Here is a 6,062-nt window from a genome sequence, read left to right on the forward strand (position 1 = left end):
GATTTTGCTTGGTTGCCAAGGCTAGGGGCAAAAGAGACTTTAATCCGTCTGGAATTCAGATAAAGAGCCTGTCTACAGTATATCCCCACTCTGTTGGCCCAATAACCCTGGCTTTTAGTGAGTAATAAAGCCAAAAATGTTTCTAAATATATGGAGAGGGGTTTTATGTATGTCAAGGTTCACCTTATCCGTTTTCTATGTGGGTTTGCTATTTCAAGGATAAAAACACATTATCCATAGGGATCCCTACATCTGGATATAAAAAGATAAGTGACATCAAAGAGGAATCGTTTTGCCTAGTGAATAATCTCAGATGTTGAAGAGGGAAACTGGCACCAACAGGAATGTGGGTAGGTGGACAGCGGAAATTATTAACAAATGTAGTCATCTTTTATAAATAAAAAAAAGAGATAGATTTGTGTTAAGTTACCTTATGGAAAAAAAGGGCTCCAAAGGCAGATGTAACCTTAACAAGATTCTGTTTATAGTTGTGAACATACAGTATGTAACCTTAGTAAGATCACTTTTCATAATTGTGAACATATAGTATATTTGAAAGGTTGGGTATTCTTGTAAACCCTCTAAACCTGCAGGGGGCGCTGAATACTTGGCTTACTGAAAGCCACTATTCAGATCATAACCAACATTTCACTAACAGAAAAAGAAAACCAATATGTTGGATGCAACATTTAATAAATCTTACATGACTCCTCCCTCTCTGAAAAAGCACTGAAACAACATGGTGATCAAAGAGTCACTTGGTTGAAAAGAAAACATCAGAGGATCTTTGCTGCTGGCATAGCCATTTTTTATTGACAGCCCAAGTGGCTCGTAGATGACTCTTTTTACAAGTCTATGGCGCTACACAGTTGTACCACTTCTTCTTTCCCCACTGAATGCCATTTAATCATGGGTACTAAAAACAACAGATGTGTATTTCGCGCTACAAATATTGAGCGTAACCTCATTGGCACTGGCGTTATGAATAAGCATGCCTTCCAGGGTTTTTCAGCCTACAGATGTTTATCCGGGACCAGAATCATAGAAGAGAATGTGAGGTATGTGGAGAATCTGTGAAAAACATGCCTGAAGTGTCTGGGTATCTCCTGAATCCAAGCACATCCTCACGCCTCGGCCTGAAGCTGCACATAAACACAAATACACAAAGCTTGAGGGGAAAAGAGAATTAATGGGGGCAGTATTATGAACGTTTATTTGCAACCAAAGTATCACTCGATGTATTTCATTAATGCCCTTGTGCAGGCTCACTGGAAAACAGGATTTTGTCAAGTCAGTGAATTTACTTAACATTGGTGTCTTCGCTGTCAGTCAACACAGTAAATCAACATGATAATTGGTCTCACCTCAACCTGAGAATGCCCCCTTTGTGGGAGGAGGGTTGAGTATTGTCATCTAGGAGAGACAGACGCCAGCATGCTGTGTGGGAGACAGTTTGAAAGAGTGCCAGTGTAAACACTCCCAGACCACATGTTCTCCCAGGGCAGAGGGGCTGGCCTCTCTCCAGGCACATCTGCACACAATCCCCCAGCCTTAGCAAGCCAGCCAAGGAGACAGAGCAGGGCAGAGGAGGGAGTGGAGGGAGAGAGAGAGAGAGAAGGGAGGCTTACAGAAGCTCTACTTTCCCAGACAGGGAGAACCTGCTTCTCCTGTGACAAAGACAGTGTTGCTTTCACGGTGGTGTCGATGATGAACGTGATGACAGCTGAAATGAGGATATATATATTGAAATGAGGAAAAGCAGTATGTGAGGGGAGGATCACAAGAATGCACTGCTATATGCAAAGTTAGAAAGAATTGTGTGTGGGTGTGTTGGTGGTAAGGCTGACCACCATCTGAGCAACTGTACATCCCTATCACGCCACTAGAACTACATGCTGTAGTCAGCTTGGCTACCGTCATTACCCAGCCTGCCCACATCCTTGAGAGAAGATGGATTGCCGCATAAATCAAGCCCATGACTTTCACACAGCCATGCTCTGCATCTGTGGCTGTACTGCATGTATGCAGCACACTGCGCCTTTGCACTGTGTGTATTTTTTTCAACAAATTTCACAGTGGTGCATTCATTTTTTTCAGGAAATTTAACTAGTCCAAGTCATATTGTGATATTGTGACGATAATGTCAATGGCTGTATGTACGCCCATCTGTCTGACATCTCCCACAACGGCTTCTCTCGGTCGCAGCCTCTCGGTTTGCTAGTAAAGTGTGTCTTTGTGCATGTTTTCACAGAGAGGTAATTACTGAGCAAGCTATGCTGACAACACCTGAGGAATGTGGAGCATGCACCAGCAGCCTGTGTTCTCCTACCCCCCACCCTCACCACCCTCAGCACCACCACACACACACACATCTCCTCCCTTCCCATCCCCTCCCCCATACGATCCATTGGCAGGAGCCCCACTCCAACACAAAGTTCACCATGACTTATTCACAGGATGCATAGATTTGTAGATCATTCAAAAATATGTTCCTATATGTGATATTGAGGTTGTTGTAACAGGAAACATACTTTGACTCTATCGGGTTAAATTGCTTAATTGCCAAAAGTCTATTGTAGTGTACAGTTTCAATCACATCTGAATATTTCTGTGTGTTTAAACAGCAGAGGAAACTCTATCCAACAAACCATGCTCCCAACAGGCCCCACTATTCCCGTTACTGGTGAATTCACAGTGTGGGTTGGCTGGCTCTGGCACTCTGCTGACTGAGTCACTCCCCAAACTGTCCTTGAGCTCAGTGGAACTCGCAGCCCATCTGGCTGAACACCGGCACCATATCAAAACATCGCATAGATTTACACAAGGGGAGCGAATAACTCTGGGTGACCTAATTGTGGTATGAAAAATGGTCCCAGTCGGAAAAGCGTCAATACTGGGCTGGAGAGAATCATGGCAACAGAGAATAATGTTATTCTTATGCAAATGCAACCAAAACATCAAGTTTTGACATTGTGTGTATGCGTATGTGTGTGTGCATGTGTGAGAGAGAGCGAGAGAGAGAGATTATTAATTCAGCTGAGCCTCTCCCCTCTGTCTGACTAGACAGTAATGATGAAATCAGGGTGAAATCCCTTGTGCATGTAGATCAACATGAGTATATAGGCCCGTCCTCTGCCCTTCTGTCTGTGCGGTTGATTTTTGATAAACAGTTGTATAGCAGTATTATGCAAATGCCATAGTTAGAAAGAACATACTACACTGTATGGCTGAGTGAACAGTTGCATATGATTTCTACACACTTGAGGGCTAATCAGTCAGGGTACACAAGACAAGGCAGAGGGGTCAGGGGACTTAGTTGCCAGGCAACTTCAGCTAATTATACAAACACTTGTGTCATTCATAGGATGAGAGGCATCAATGATTCTCTGATCCACTTTGTCATTTTTAATTTCATGCCAGTAAACTGAACATTTAAATCGGTTGACGAGCAGTCATACTTTATAATATTAATATAACATAAGCAGTGAGCTACTAAACTATGAGCTTCAATCCGTGATCGTCACAAGCAAACAACCACCAACATAAACAAATACCAATAATATTTTCAGAAAAGCATTAATTTAACCTTTTCTTTGAAAATACCCTATCCTCATATAACTTACATCAATTTGATTACTACTTGCTTATGATGTATACTATCAATTTAACTCAAAAACTAACATAACACAATGTAACATAACTACCAGCAAAATGAGGAATAGTATAATTTCATTGGTATTTCACTCAATTGACGTTAGCACGGCAATGAGAGAATGTATAAGAATGACTCTTCTGATTAGAGGTTTTACTCTCCCCACTTTGGTTATCTCCCCACTCAGGTTACACCAATAGATTGGGCCGATACTGGCCTTTTATAAAATATCAGATATCAGCCAGTCTTGTCACCCACCTCCAATATGATTGAGGTTTATCCTTGACTACAGTCTGTAAAACCTGCAATAAAATGTTGTTTATACATCTAGTTTACATTTCCCCACTAATTTTGCAATGCATGCAGTATGTAATTAGATTAACTTTTCCTTGTTTCTTGTCATTTTTAAAATCCAAAATTTATGGCATAAAGCCTAGCTTGATGACTGTGTGCAGACACCATCAGGAATAAAGTAAAGGGGCAACCTAAAAACACAATATTATCCTTTAATTATATTGAGCATTGGCACAAAATATTGGCTATTGGCAGCTTTAATCAGGGGCATTCCTACTATAATGCAAAAGTAGGCAACCGCCTTAAGGCTGGGACAGACTAGAAGACTGGTCAAGTCTTGCCTGATAAGGGCAGTGCAGACTAAACACTTCCTGTCCGGTGGAGAAGCTGTTCACACTAGGCGATGGGACAAAGATGGGTGTCACACATGACGACGAGGGATGACACACTACCCGATTCTGTCACTCAGAAACATTTACCCATTCATCTAGAACAGTTCACTGTAAATATACAAAATAGGTGTTCTATTGTTTCTTGCTCCATGGTACAGAAGCTACAGTCTACATTACAAATGTATTTTGAAGTGGCACCATTACAAGAATAACGTTGATGAGGAATTTTGTGTGAGACTTCTTTCACTTAATTTGTAATTGCATACTTATGTGGACTGATCCAGGCATGCTGCCATTTTATACTAATTTTATATGAGATTTATTCCTTCAATGAAATTGTATAGCAATTTATCAAGAGTGGAGCAAGTGGAATTGGGAACCTTGCTGATATAGAGTCTTCAACACATTCACACAAAGGATAGTCTGTGCCCCCCCCCCCCCCCCCCCCCCCCCCCCCCCCCAACTAGCCCAGATTCGAATTGGGCTTAGAATCAGCATTAAAATCGTCTAGTCTGTCCTTAGCTTCAGGCCCAGGCAGCCAGAGGACCCCACAAAAGACAAGAATAGAAGTAATATAAACTTATTTTTTAGCAATTTGTTACAATAAAAATAATTTCAATCTTGAGTGATGGCCACTCCCCTACTCAGGCTGTAGTGGTAGAGGGCTATTCCACTTCAATTCTAACACAATATTGCTGCTTGGCTTTAAGTTAATTTTCCTTGCACCAGTTGCTGTGAGAGAAGTAAAAAAAAATGAAGCAACACTACTCAAGTGGCACAGAAAAACAAAACAAAAAAACAGAGAGGAAAATAGAAGTTTTGTTGACATTTTTTTTAATGAAAGAATCAAGTGCTGCTAGTGTTTCCCAATAGCAATTTTACCACTGCCTCCAAGTTCAAGCTCTAGTGAGCTCTAGTGAAGCAAATGTTTGCTCCACTGCTGGCAGCAACGGCAACAATGATGGTGGGTGTGCTGCCGTGACAACCGATGCTCAGTGCCAAGGGCAAGTAAACATTAGTGATAATAATGATGAAGATGAGGAGGATGACGAAAACATCAAAACATAGTGAGTAACACCATGTGCGTAGTATTATTGTTTTCTTAGTCAGAAGAGGATAGAGAGGATGGATTGAAAAGGGTGAAGGTTGGGAATTAGGGGAACCATGCTTGCCTTTGCCTAGGGCCCCCAAATCACTATGTCCGCCCCTGGCTTCAATGCAAAATTATTATTGGCCTTCCGCCACCTTTATCAGTCAAACCCTACTCCCTACACCATCAAACTCCTTTCAGATAAGGTTCCTTGGGTAATAATCCTATCAAATTGAATTCCTGGTCAAATTGGTAACTATTTAGTGGGGGAAGAAGGGAAGGGAGGGTGGGGTTGGGGGGTAGGTCCTTGACAAGTTTGGTAACCCCTGAAACCTCCCATATGGTCTAGCGGTTAGGATTCCTGGTTTTCACCCAGGCGGCCCGGGTTCGACTCCCGGTATGGGAATGTCCTTTACCTGAAATTCCCCAAGGGGATCAATAAAGTGCTCTCTTATCTTAAATAAAGGAGGATGATCCACATCAAAACATGGTAAGTGACACCATGTGCATATCATAGTTTTCTTTGTCAAGAGAGGATAGAAAGAATGGATTGAAAAAGGTGAAGGTTGGGATTCAAGGGGGCCCATTCTTGCCTTTGCCTAGGGGCCCCAAATCACTCGCCCCTGGCTTCAGT

The 6,062-nt window shown here is 42.1% G+C and overlaps 1 non-coding gene across 1 annotated transcript; it reads left to right on the top strand.

Annotated features, from left to right (window-relative positions):
* The first annotated feature begins 5,762 nt into the window (after positions 1-5,762).
* Positions 5,763-5,834, top strand: trnae-uuc (transfer RNA glutamic acid (anticodon UUC)). The gene has a single exon. It is a non-coding gene; the product is annotated as a tRNA-Glu (tRNA).
* The last annotated feature ends 228 nt before the right edge of the window (positions 5,835-6,062 follow it).

Source organism: Centroberyx affinis, unplaced genomic scaffold (genome assembly GCF_046629955.1).
Source record: "Centroberyx affinis isolate AG114_WGS23_722 - 3 ecotype Tasmania unplaced genomic scaffold, CSIRO-AGI_Caff_v1 ptg000428l_1, whole genome shotgun sequence".
NCBI classification, from domain to species: domain Eukaryota; kingdom Metazoa; phylum Chordata; class Actinopteri; order Beryciformes; family Berycidae; genus Centroberyx; species Centroberyx affinis.